The sequence below is a fragment of the Aegilops tauschii genome, chromosome 1 (assembly GCF_002575655.3).
Source record: "Aegilops tauschii subsp. strangulata cultivar AL8/78 chromosome 1, Aet v6.0, whole genome shotgun sequence".
NCBI classification, from domain to species: Eukaryota; Viridiplantae; Streptophyta; class Magnoliopsida; order Poales; family Poaceae; genus Aegilops; species Aegilops tauschii.
Window position 1 is genome coordinate 401469327 of NC_053035.3, and position 13083 is coordinate 401482409.

Consider the following 13083-nt stretch of genomic DNA (forward strand, 5'->3'; position numbering starts at 1 on the left):
CATTTGAAATGATTCCAAAATCCAAATCAAGTCAGGGCAAAATCACGGAAAAAACCAAGTCTGGAAGAAGAGAGAAGACAAGTCCGGAAAAAGAGAGAGAAAGCAAAATCCAGGCTGTCACATCACGGAGCCCCGGCCGGCTTATACAACGTGTCTGGCTCGGTGACTAACTACGCCTGCCTTACAATACAAGTCACACATACATGGCGGTTCATCCACCTGGGTCGTAAGTCACCTCTGGGTCTTGGGCCGTCACCAGGCCCTTATGATCCGCCATCTTCATTGGTGAAGCCGCCAGTGGTATAACCCGACCCCTCTTGGGCGGTTCATACCCAATAGTTATATCTCCAACAGATACCACTGTTGGGGAACGTAGCATGCTATCTCAAAATTTTCCTACGCTCACGCAAGATCTATCTAGGAGATGCATAGCAACGAGAGGGGGAGAGTGTGTCCACGTGCCCTCGTAGACCGAAAGCGGAAGCGTTTGAAAATGCGGTTGATGTAGTCGAACTTCTTCTCATTCCGACCGATCAAGCACCGAACGTACGGCACCTCTAAGTTTTGCGCACGTTCAGCTTGATGACGTCCCTCGAACTCTTGATCCAGCAAAGTGTCGAGGGAGAGTTTCGTCAGCACAACGGCGTGGTGACGGTGATGGTGAATTGATCCGCGCAGGGCTTCACCTAAGCACTACGAAGATATGGCCGGAGGTGTAATTTGTGGAGGGAGGCGCCGCACACGGCTAACGTATGTTGTTTTGTCCTCTAGGCGCCTCCCCCTCATACATATAGGTGGGAGGTGATACGTCCATTTTGCATCATTCTTTTATATCGATATTTATTGCATTATGGGCCGTTACTACACATTATGTCACAATACTTATGCCTTTTCTATCTTATTTTACACGGTTTACATGAAGAGGGAGAATGCCGGCAGCTGGAATTCTAGGCTAGAAATGGAGCAAATATTATAGACCTATTCTGCACAACTCCAAAAGTCCTGAAACTCCACGAAAGTCAGTTTTGGAATATATAAAAAATATTGGGCGAAGAAAGCACCAGAGGGGGGCCACCCACCATCCACGAGGGTGGGGGGCGTGCCCCCCTGCCTCGTGGGCCCCTTGGCAGGCCTCCGGTGCCCATCTTTTGCTATATGAAGTCTTTCGCCCTGGAAAAAAGAAGTAGGAAGCTTTCGGGACGAACCGCCGCCGTCTCGAGGCGGAACTTTGGTGGAACCAATCTACAGCTCCGGTGGAGCTGTTCTGCCAGGGAAACATCCCTCCGAGAGGGGGAAATCATCACCATCGATCCTCTCATCGGGAGGGGGTCAATCTCCATCAACATCTTCACCAGCACCATCTCATCTCAAACCCTAGTTCATCTCTTGTATCCAATCTTTGTCTCAAAACCTCAGATTGGTACCTGTGGGTTGCTAGTAGTGTTGATTACTCCTTGTATTGATGCTAGTTGGTTTATTTGGTGGAAGATCATATGTTCAGATCCTTTATGCATATTAATACCCCTCTGATTATGAACATGAATATGATTTGTGAGTAGTTACGTTTGTTCCTGAGGACAGGGGAGAAGTCTTGCTATAAGTAGTCATGTGAATTTGGTATTCGTTCGATATTTTGATGAGATGTATGTTGTCTTTCCTCTAGTGATGTTATGTGAACGTCGACTACATGACACTTCACCATTATTTGGGCCTAGGGGAAGGCATTGGGAAGTAATAAGTAGATGATGGGTTGCTAGAGTGACAGAAGCTTAAACCCTAGTTTATGCGTTGCTTCATAAGGGGCTGATTTGGATCCATATGTTTCATGCTATGGTTGGGTTTACCTTAATACTTCTTTTGTAGTTGCGGATGCTTGCAAGCGGGGTTAATCATAAGTGAGATGCTTGTCCAAGGAAGGGCAGTACCCAAGCACCGGTCCACCCACATATCAAATTATCAAAGTAACGAACGCGAATCATATGAGCATGATGAAAACTAGCTTGACGATAATTCCCATGTGTCCTCGGGAGCGCTTTTCTTTATATAAGAGTTTGTCCAGGCTTGTCCTTTGCTACAAAAAGTATTGGGCCACCTTGCTGCACCATGTTTACTTTTGTTACTTGTTACCCGTTACAAATTAGCTTATGACAAAACTATATGTTACCGATAATTTCAGTGCTTGCAGAGAATTACTAAAAACCGCTTGTCATTTCCTTCTACTCCTCGTTGGGTTCGACACTCTTACTTATCGAAAGGACTACGACAGATCCCTTATACTTGTGGGTCATCAAGACTCTTTTCTGGCGCCGTTGCCGGGGAGTGGAGCGCCTTTGGTAAGTGGAATTTGGTAAGTAAAAATTTATATAGTGTGCTGAAATTTACTGTCACTTGTTACTATGGAAAGTAATCCTTTGAGGGGGCTTGTTCGGGGTATCTTCACCCCGACCAGTAGAGAAAAGAGTTGCTCCTCAACCTACTGAACCTACTGAAAATGTTTACTTTGAAATTCCTTCGGGTATGATAGAGAAACTACTAGCTAATCCTTTTACAGGAGATGGAACATTACATCCCGATTTGCACCTAATCTATGTAGATGAAGTTTGTGGATTATTTAAGCTTGCAGGTATGCCCGAGGATGTTATAAAGAAGAAGGTCTTCCCTTTATCTTTGAAGGGAAAGGCATTGACATGGTTTAGGCTATGCAATGATATTGGATCATGGAACTAAAACCGATTGAAATTGGAATTTCATCCGAAGTTTTATCCTATGCATCTGGTTCATCGAGATCGTAATTACATATATAGTTTTCGGCCTCGTGAAGGAGAAAGTATCGCTCAAGCTTGGGGGAGACTTAAGTCAATGTTATATTCATGCCCCAATCATGAGCTCTCAAGAGAAATTATTATTCAAAAAATTAATGCTCGGATTTCTCTCAATAATCGCTCCATGCACGATACTTCTTGTACTGGTTCTTTTATGATGAAGACTATTGAATTCAAATGGGATTTATCAGAAAGAATTAAACGCAACTCTGAAGATTGGGAACTCGACAAAGGTAAGGAGTCAGGTATAACACCTAAGTTTGATTGTGTTAAATCTTTTGTGGATACCGATGCTTTTCATGAATTTAGCACTAAATATGGACTTGACTCTGAGATAGTAGCTTCTTTATGTGAATCCTTTGCTACTCATGTTGATCTCCCTAAGGAGAAGTGGTTTAAATATCAACCTCCCATTGAAGTAAAAGTAGTTGAACCTATTAAAGTTAAAGAAAAGACTATCACTTATAATGTTGATCCTATTATTCCTACTCCTTATATTGAGAAACCACCTTTCCCTGCTAGAATAAAGGATCGTGCTAAAGCTTCAACTATGGTTCGTAAGAGTAATACTAGAACGCCTACACCCCCTGAGCAAATTAAAGTTGAACCTAGTATTGCTATGGTTAAAGATCTCTTGGTCGATAATATTGATGGGCATGTTATTTACTTCTGTGATGAAGCTGCTAGAATTGCTAGACCCGATACTAAAAATAAACATAGACCTATTGTAGGCATGCTTGTTGTTTCTGTTAAAACAGGAGATCATTGTTATCATGGTTTATGTGATATGGGCGCTAGTGCGAGTGCAATACCTCATTCTTTATACGAACAAATTATGCATGATATTGCACCTGCTGAGATAGAAGATATTGATGTTACTATTAAGCTTGCCAATAGAGATACTATTTCACCAGTTCGGATTGTTAGAGATGTTGAAGTCTTGTGCGGGAAAGTTAAATATCCTACTGATTTTCTTGTTTTTGGTTCCCCACAAGATGACTTTTGTCCCATTATATTTGGTAGACCCTTCTTGAATACTGTTAATGCTAAGATAGATTGCAAACAGGATGTTGTTACTATTGGTTTAGGGGATATGTCTCATGATTTTAATTTTGCTAAATTTTGTAGAAAACCCCATGATAAAGATTGCCTAGTAAAGATGAAATTATTGGTCTTGCTTCTATTGCCGTGCCTCCTAACGATCCTTTAGGGCAATATTTGCTAGACCATGGAAATGGTATGTTTACGAATGAAAGAAGGGAAATAGATGAAGTATTCTTTAAACAGGGACCTGTTTTGAAACACAATTTGCCTGTTGAAATTCTAGGGGATCCTGCTCCACCCAAGGGTGATCTCGTGTTTGAGCTTAAACCATTACCTGGTACTCTTAAATATGCTTATCTTGATGAAAAACTGATATATCCTGTTATTATTAGTGCTAACCTTTCAGAGCAGGAAGAAAAAAATTATTGAAAACTCTGAAGAAGCACCGTGCTACTATTGGATATACTCTTGATGATCTTAAGGGAATTAGTCCTACTCTATGCCAACACAAAATAAAATTGGAGAAATACGCTAAACCGGTTGTTGATCACCAACGAAGGTTAAATCCTAATATGAAAGAAGTGGTAAGGAAAGAAATACTAAAGGTTCTGGAGGCAGGTATAATATATCCCATTGCTGATAGTCAGTGGGTAAGTCCTGTCCATTGTGTCCCTAAGAAGGGAGGTATTACTGTTGTTCCTAATGATAAAGATGAATTGATACCACAAAGAATTGTTACAGGTTATAGAATGGTAATTGATTTCCGCAAACTAAATAAAGCTACTAAAAAGATCATTACCCTTTACCTTTTATTGATCAAATGCTAGAAAGATTATCCATTTTGCTTTCTAGACGGTTATTCTGGTTTCTCTCAAATATCTGTGTCAAAAGAGGATCAAGAAAAGACCACATTTACTTGCCCTTTCAGTACCTTTGCTTATAGACGTATGCCTTTTGGTTTATGCAATGCACCTGCTACCTTTCAAAGATGTATGACTGCTATATTCTCTGACTTTTGTGAAAAGATTGTTGAGGTTTTCATGGATGATTTTTCCGTATATGGAACTTCTTTTGATGATTGCTTAAGCAACCTTGATCGAGTTTTGCAGAGATGTGAAGAAACTAATCTTGTCTTGAATTGGGAGAAGTGCCACTTTATGGTTAATGAACGTATTGTCTTGGGGCATAAAATTTCTGAAAGAGGTATTGAAGTTGATAAAGCTAAAGTTGATGCTATTGAAAAGATGTCGTGTCCTAAGGACATTCAAGGTATAAGAAGTTTCTTTGGTCATGCCGGTTTTTATAGGAGGTTCTTTAAAGACTTCTAATATATTTCTAGGCCTCTAACTAATCTCTTACAAACAGATGTTCCTTTTGTCTTTGATGATGATTGTGTAGAAGCATTTGAAATACTTAAGAAAGCCTTGATTTCTGCACCTATTGTTCAGCCACCTGATTGGAATTTACCCTTTGAAATTATGTGTGTTGCTAGTGATTATACTGTAGGTGCTGTTGTAGGACAAAGAGTTGATAAGAAATTAAATGTTATTCAATATGCTAGTAAAACTCTAGACAGTGCCCAGAGAAATTATGCTACTACTGAAAAGGAATTTTTAGTAGTTGTATTTGCTTGTGATAAGTGTAGACCTTATATTGTTGATTCTAAAGTAACTGTTCACACTGATCATGCTGCTATTAAATATCTTATGGAAAAGAAAGATGCTAAACCTAGACTTATTAGATGGGTTCTTGATGACCCACTACCTATTGATGATAGCTTTCCTGATGATCCGGCTACCTATTGATGATAAGTGTAGACCTTATATTGTTGATCTGGCTTGATGCTACTACTGAAAAAGAATTTGATTTGCATATTATTGATAGAAAGGGAGCTGAGAACCCCGTTGCAGACAACTTGTCTAGGTTAGAGAATGTTCTTGATGACCCACTACCTATTGATGATAGCTTTCCTGATGAACAATTAGATGCCATAAATGCTTCTCATACTGCTCCATGGTATGCCTATTATGCTAATTACATTGTTGCTAAATTTATACCACCTAGTTTCACATACCAGCAAAAGAAAAAGTCTTTCAATGATTTAAGACATTACTTCTGGGATGACCCACACCTTTATAAAGAAGGAGTAGATGGTGTTATTAGACGTTGTGTACTTGAGCATGAACAGGAACAGATCCTACGCAAGTGTCACTCCGAGGCTTATGGAGGACACCACGCTGGAGATAGAACTGCACATAAGGTATTGCAATCCGGTTTTTATTGGCCTACTCTTTTCAAGGACGCCCATAAGTTTGTCTTGTCTTGTGATGAATGTCAAAGAATTGGTAATATTGGTAGACGTCAAGAAATGGCTATGAACTATTCACTTGTTATTGAACCATTTGATGTTTGGGGCTTTGATTATATGGGATCGTTTCCTTCCTCTAATGGGTATACACATATTTTAGTTGATGTTGATTACGTTACTAAGTGGGTAGAAGCTTTTCCAACTAGTAGTGCTGATCATAACACCTCTATTAAGATGCTTAAAGAAGTTATTTTTCTGAGGTTTGGAGTCCCTAGATACTTAATGACTGATGGTGGTTCACATTTTATTCATGGTGCTTTTTGTAAGATGCTTGCTAACTATGACGTTAATCATAGAATTGCATCTTCATACCACCCACAGTCTAGTGGTTAAGTAGAACTGAGTAATAGAGAGACTAAATTAATTTTGCAAACGACTGTTAATAGATCTAGAAAGAATTGGTCCAAGAAACTTGATGATGCATTATGGGCCTATAGAACTGCATATAAAAATCCTATGGGTATGTCTCCGTATAAGATGGTTTATGGAAAAGCATGTCACTTACCTCTCGAATTAGAACATAAGGCATATTGGGCCATTAAAGAGCTCAATTATGATTTCAAACTTGCCGGTGAGAAGAGACTATTTGACATTAGCTCACTGGATGAGTGGAGAACCCAAGCCAATGAGAATGCCAAACTATTTAAAGAAAAAGTTAAAAGATGGCATGACAAAAGGATACAAAAGCATGAGTTTAATGTAGGTGATTGTGTTTTGTTATACAACTCTCGTTTAAGATTTTTTGCAGGAAAACTCCTCTCTAAATGGGAAGGCCCTTACGTTATTGAGGAGGTCTATCGTTCCGGTGCCATAAAAATTAACAAGTTCGAAGGCACAAATCCAAAGGTGGTGAACGGTCAAACAATCAAAAATTATATCTCAGGTAATCCCATAAATGTTGAAACCAATGTTATTGAAACTGTAACCCCGGAGGAGTACATAAGTGTAACACCCTGAGAATCATGCTACAGTAACCCCCTGTGATTAAGCTAATCATGTTGCTAAACAGGGCTTGACCACATTTGAACCACACCCCTGTCAAACTCCTAGTTCAAACTTCAAATATAATTAAAGTGAAAAATAAAAGTTTTCAAAAACTCAAACAAAAATGTTCTGTGGGTGCTAAATAATACACTGGCAATTAGGGTGGAGAAAACTCCTTTTTATAAAATGCCTAAATACTTTAAATGAAATAAAACAGAAAAGGATATAAACAAATAAAAAGAAAACAGAAAACAGAAACAGTCAGAGAAAAGAAAAAAAGGGGAGCAGGCCTTCCCCCCCCACTGGACCCGTGGCCCATCTGCACCGAACCCCCCCCCCCCCGGCCCAAACTGGGCCGCACCCCCGCGGCCCCGGCCCAGCCCACCTCCTCCCTCGCCCTTCCCTGTTCCCCCGACCCGGTCGGAACAGGGGCGCGCTGCCGCCGCACCACCTCGCCGGCGGTGAACCCCGCGAGAGGATAAGGGCGCCAGCGGCCCCCCGCTCCCTCGGGCCTCTCTCCCACTCACCCCGCTCACTCCCTCGGCCTCTGCGCCTCTCCCCCGGATCCGCGCCGCTCCCCTCTTCCCCACGCCCGACGCGCTCGCCGCCGTTCCCGTCGTTCTCGCGGCCACCGTGCCCCACTCGCCACCCCGCCGTGTCATACGACGTCGCCGCCCTCGACTACACCCCCTCCGCCTCTCCGTCGAAGCTCGGAGCCACCGCAACGGCCTCCCCGAGCTCGCCTTCAACCTCGGACGCCGGCGACCCCCTTCTTCCCCGGCGCCGACCTGCTGCTCCTAAGCACCCACGGGCCTTTCTTGCGCCACGCGGTGAGCTCCTCTACCTCCTCCCCCACTCCGCTAGCTCGCCCACGCTCCCTAGCTTTTCCCCCACGCGCGCCCGAACGCCGCGCCGCGGAGCTCGCCGCCGGCGGGTCTCCGGTGACCAAATGGTCACGGGCTCAAGCTCACAGCGCTCCCCACCGCACGTAGAAGCTCCCCAGCCCCTCCGCTTGCTCGACCGCCTGCCGTAGCCCTGTTTCCGTCGGGCACCCGTGCGCGCCGCCGCCTCCGCCGCTCGCCGGCGCCGATTCCGGCCGAGTCCGGCGAAGCCCCGGCCACCCCTGGATGCGGCGCTGCGAGTTCTTTCGAATGGGCCTAGCCCCGTTCCTCCCCGAGCCCCGTAGCGCAATTCCGGCCAACTCCGGCGAGGGACCGCCGCGGTTTTGGTCGCCGGAGTTGCGCCGGCGCCGGCCGCCGACGTGGCACACCTGGGGCCACCCCCTGGGTCACTGCCAGTGGCCCCCACGGGCCCCAGTTGACTGGGTTGACCCAGTCAACTGCTGACTGGGCAGGCCCAGTCACTGACATGCGAGCCCCGCCGCAAAAATTAAAAAAGAAAATGTTTTATAAATAAAAATAATTAGTTTAATTAATCTCTCACTGACAGGTGGGCCCAGTAGTTAATTAACTAAAAACTAATTAGTTTAATCCTCTGTTAACCCACTGTCTATGACAGGTGGGTCCCCCTTGTCAGTTTGACCAGTCAACCCGGACTGTTGACCGCTGACGTCACTCATACGTCATGCTGACGTCATATCCCTTTTTCTGTTAATTAAATAATTCCAGAAATTCAAATAAACTTTGAAAATTCATATCTTTTAAACCGTAACTCGGATGAAAATGTTTTCTATATGAAAGTTGCTCAGAACGACGAGACGAATCCGGATACGCAGTCCGTGCGTCCACCACACCTCCCTAACCTATCGAACTCGCAACTTTCCCCCTTCGGTCCTTCTGTCCGAAAACGCAAAACATCGGGAATACTTTCCCGGATGTTCCCCCCCTTCACCGGTACCACCTACTGTCGCGTTAGGACACCCCTAGCACCGCTCACTGTCATGTCACGCATCGTCATGCTTGTGTTTGCATTGTATTTACTGTTTCTTCCCCCTCTTCTCTCCGGTAGACTACGAGACCGACACTGCTGCTGCCCAGTTCGACTACGGAGTCGACGACCCCTCCTACTTGCCAGAGCAACCAGGCAAGCCCCCCCCTTGATCACCAGATATCGCCTACTCTCCTCTATACTGCTTGCATTAGAGTAGTGTAGCATGTTACTGCTTTCGGTTAATCCTATTCTGTTGCATAGCCTGTCATTGTTGCTACAGTTGTTTCCCTTACCTGCTACCCTACTGCTTAGTATAGGATGCTAGTTTTCCATCAGTGGCCCTACATTCTTGTCCGTCTGCTGTGCTATACTATCGGGCCGTGATCACCTGGGCGGTGGACACGGGCATATACTTATATATTATATACATGACACCTGAGACGACTAAAGTCGGGTCGGCTCGTAGGAGTACCCGCAAGTGGATCTTTGTGGCGAAGCGACAGGGCAGGTTGAGACCGCCTAGGTGAGAGGTGGGCCTGGCCCTGGTCGGCGTTCGCGAATACTTAACACGCTTAACGAGATCTTGGTATTTGATCTGAGTCTGGCCATTTGGTCTATACGTACTAACCATCTACGTGGGAGTAGTTATGGGTATCCCGACGTCGTGGTATCAGCCGAAGCTCTTTTGACGTCAGCGACTGAGTGGCGCGCGCCGTGTTGGACCGCTTTGACGTAACCGCCGTGATCGTGTGGGTTGCTAGGTCTGCTCGCGGCCGCGTTCGCAACGTGCAGGTGTGCTTAGGGCGATGGGCCCAGACCCCTGCGCGCATAGGTTTAGACCGGCGTGCTGACCTCTCTGTTGAGCCTAGGTGGGGCTGCGACGCGTTGATCTTACGAGGCCGGGCATGACCCAGGAAAGTGTGTCCGGCCAAATGGGATCGAGCGTGTTGGGTTATGTGGTGCACCCCTGCAGGGAAGTTTATCTATTCGAATAGCCGTGTCCCTCGGTAAAAGGACGACCCGGAGTTGTACCTTGACCTTATGACAACTAGAACTGGATACTGAATAAAATACACCCTTCCAAGTGCCAGATACAACCCGGTGATCGCTCTCTAACAGGGAGACGAGGAGGGGATCGCCGGGTAGGATTATGCTATGCGATGCTACTTGGAGGACTTCAATCTACTCTCTTCTACCTGCTGCAAGATGGAGATGGCCAGAAGCGTAGTCTTCGACAGGACTAGCTATCCCCCTTTTATTCTGGCATTCTGCAGTTCAGTCCACTGATATGCCCCTTTACACATATACCCATGCATATGTAGTGTAGCTCCTTGCTTGCGAGTACTTTGGATGAGTACTCACGGTTGCTTCTCTCCCTCTTTTCCCCCTTTTCTTTTCTATCTGGTTGACACAACCAGATGCTGGAGTCCAGGAGCCAGACGCCACCGTCGACGACGACACCTACGACACTGGAGGTGCCTACTACTACGTGCAGGCCGCTGACGACGACCAGGAGTAGTTAGGAGGATCCCAGGCAGGAGGCCTGCGCCTCGTTCGATCTGTATCCCAGTTTGTGCTAGCCTTCTTAAGGCAAACTTGTTTAACTTATGTCTGTACTCAGATATTGTTGCTTCCGCTGACTCGTCTGTGATCGAGCACTTGTATTCGAGCCCTCGAGGCCCCTGGCTTGTATTATGATGCTTGTTTGACTTATTTATGTTTTAGAGTTGTGTTGTGATATCTTCCCGTGAGTCCCTGATCTTGGTCGTACACATTTGCGTGCATGATTAGTGTACGGTCAAATCGGGGGCGTCACAAGTTGGTATCAGAGCCGACTGCCTGTAGGAATCCCCCTTTCCACACTCCTTGGCCGAAGTCGAGTCTAGACATTACAAAACTTTTACTAACATGGTTGTGTGTCTTACGGGCCCACGTCGCCATTGGGTGGTACTAGGATCTTTTACTCCTCGACCTTTACTCTGGGACTCTGAACTCTCTTCTACTCGGGTTAAACGAATTTACTAACTCTAACACTAGGATCCCGTGACCACATTCACCCCAAAGTTGGATAAGCCATAGTTGTTTCTTAGAGTAGTATTTTGAACAATTCACACACTGTCATTTGACTCCTTTGAAACGTCTTTGCTTTCAGATGGAACCCACGAGGCAGGTCGTTCGCCACACGACGGCCATTGGTGCCTCGGGATCACCTGCGGTGCTAGCTGAGATGATGACCTATCTGGGTTATCGCTGGCACCCTGAGTACACCGTCTACGAGGAGTACCAGGACTTTAACCAGGAGCAGTACCGTGCCATCGTCCACCTCTACTCTCGGGAGTATGACTCCACTACTGTGCTGCACACCGCACATGGTGTTGGTGTGACCATCGACATGGCTGTCCACGATGCTGCCTATGCTGCTCTGACACGTCTTCGTGGAGAGTATCAGGAGTTGGACACCTCCCCTTTCAGGCACATTGCTATCGCCTCTGATGTTGGTGCGTAGGGATACTATACTGCTGCCTACTCCACTGTCACCCGAGAGCCCTTCTACCATCAGCACCTTGTTCTGCATGCTGATGGGCTGGATCGAGCTAACCGAGCTCTTCGCCACGAGATGTACACCACTCGTCAGCACCTTTACCGTGCTCTGACGCTGCTGCACCCCTTTGTCCGATCTGGACAGGTACCGCGTACTGCGATCTACCCAGCCAGGACCGTGATGCCCCACGGTGTCGGTTGGCCAGAGGTGGGAGGCTACTCTCCCGCACTTGGCCCTCTTCTGCCACCTGAGCGTCGGGCTCTACACCTGAGTATCCGCGGCCCCCAGTCTGCTGACGTCGAGGGCTATCCGTTGCCTCACTACCAGCTGTCGGGCTACGAATACCTCCACAGTACCTCTTGGGACTGATGTAGGCTTGCTTGTAGTATTAGTTGCAGTCGCCGTGAGCCTGTGTGCCGCCTATGATGTTTTAGTCTATGTACTGAACTCTATGTACTGAACTCTATGCATGACCCCTTTTGTAAAGTTATGCCGACTACTATGTAGTAGCTATCGTGCTCCTTTCATTATGCATGTTTCATCATGAATGATTCTTGTCATTGCAAATTTCTCAATGCTGAACTACCCCTGTTATATATTAGCAGGATGGTTAGACCAGGTGGTCGTGGTCGTGGTGGCGATGCCCCACCACCACCTGAGTACATCGCTGGTATGATCCAACAGTTTGAACTGAACCGCCAATTCATGGAAAATATGATGGCCCAGTTTCCTCGCCCCAATATGAACCAGCAGCCAGCTCAAGTGACTCTTCAAGATTTCATACGCCTCAACCCAACCATCTACCGCAGCTCAACTCAGCCTCTGGATGCTGATGACTGGCTCCGTGACATCACCTATGAGATAGAGTCTGCTGATGTAGCCCCTGCCAGCTATGTCACCTTTGCTTCCTTCTTCTTGAAGGGACCCGCAGCTCAATGGTGGGACAGCCACAGGCGTACTCTGCCAGCTGGAACAATCATCACATGGCCAGACTTCCAAGCTGCTTTCCGTGCCCGCTTCATTCCTCAGGGAGTCATGGACCGGAAGAAGCGTGAGTTCCGCAACCTCACCCAAGGCAACAAAACTGTCGAAGCTTATCAGCGGGAGTTTCTGGACTTGTCCCGCTATGATGAAGAAGACATTGCAACTGATGCACGCAGACAGGAGAAGTTCCGTGATGGACTACAAGCTGACATCAAGCTCGCACTTCTAGTGCATGACTTCGCCGATTTCGCCACCTTGGTGAATAAGGCCATCAATGTCGAGACTGGTCTGCAGGAATACCAGAGCTCTCAGAGGCGCAACCGTGACACGGGCTCATCTTCGGGCTCGCCCTCACAGAAGCGTAAGATATGGATCCCAAACAGCATGTATCGTCCAAATGCACCTGCTCCCAGGAAATCTTATGCTGCACCGCGTCTGCCTCCTCCACC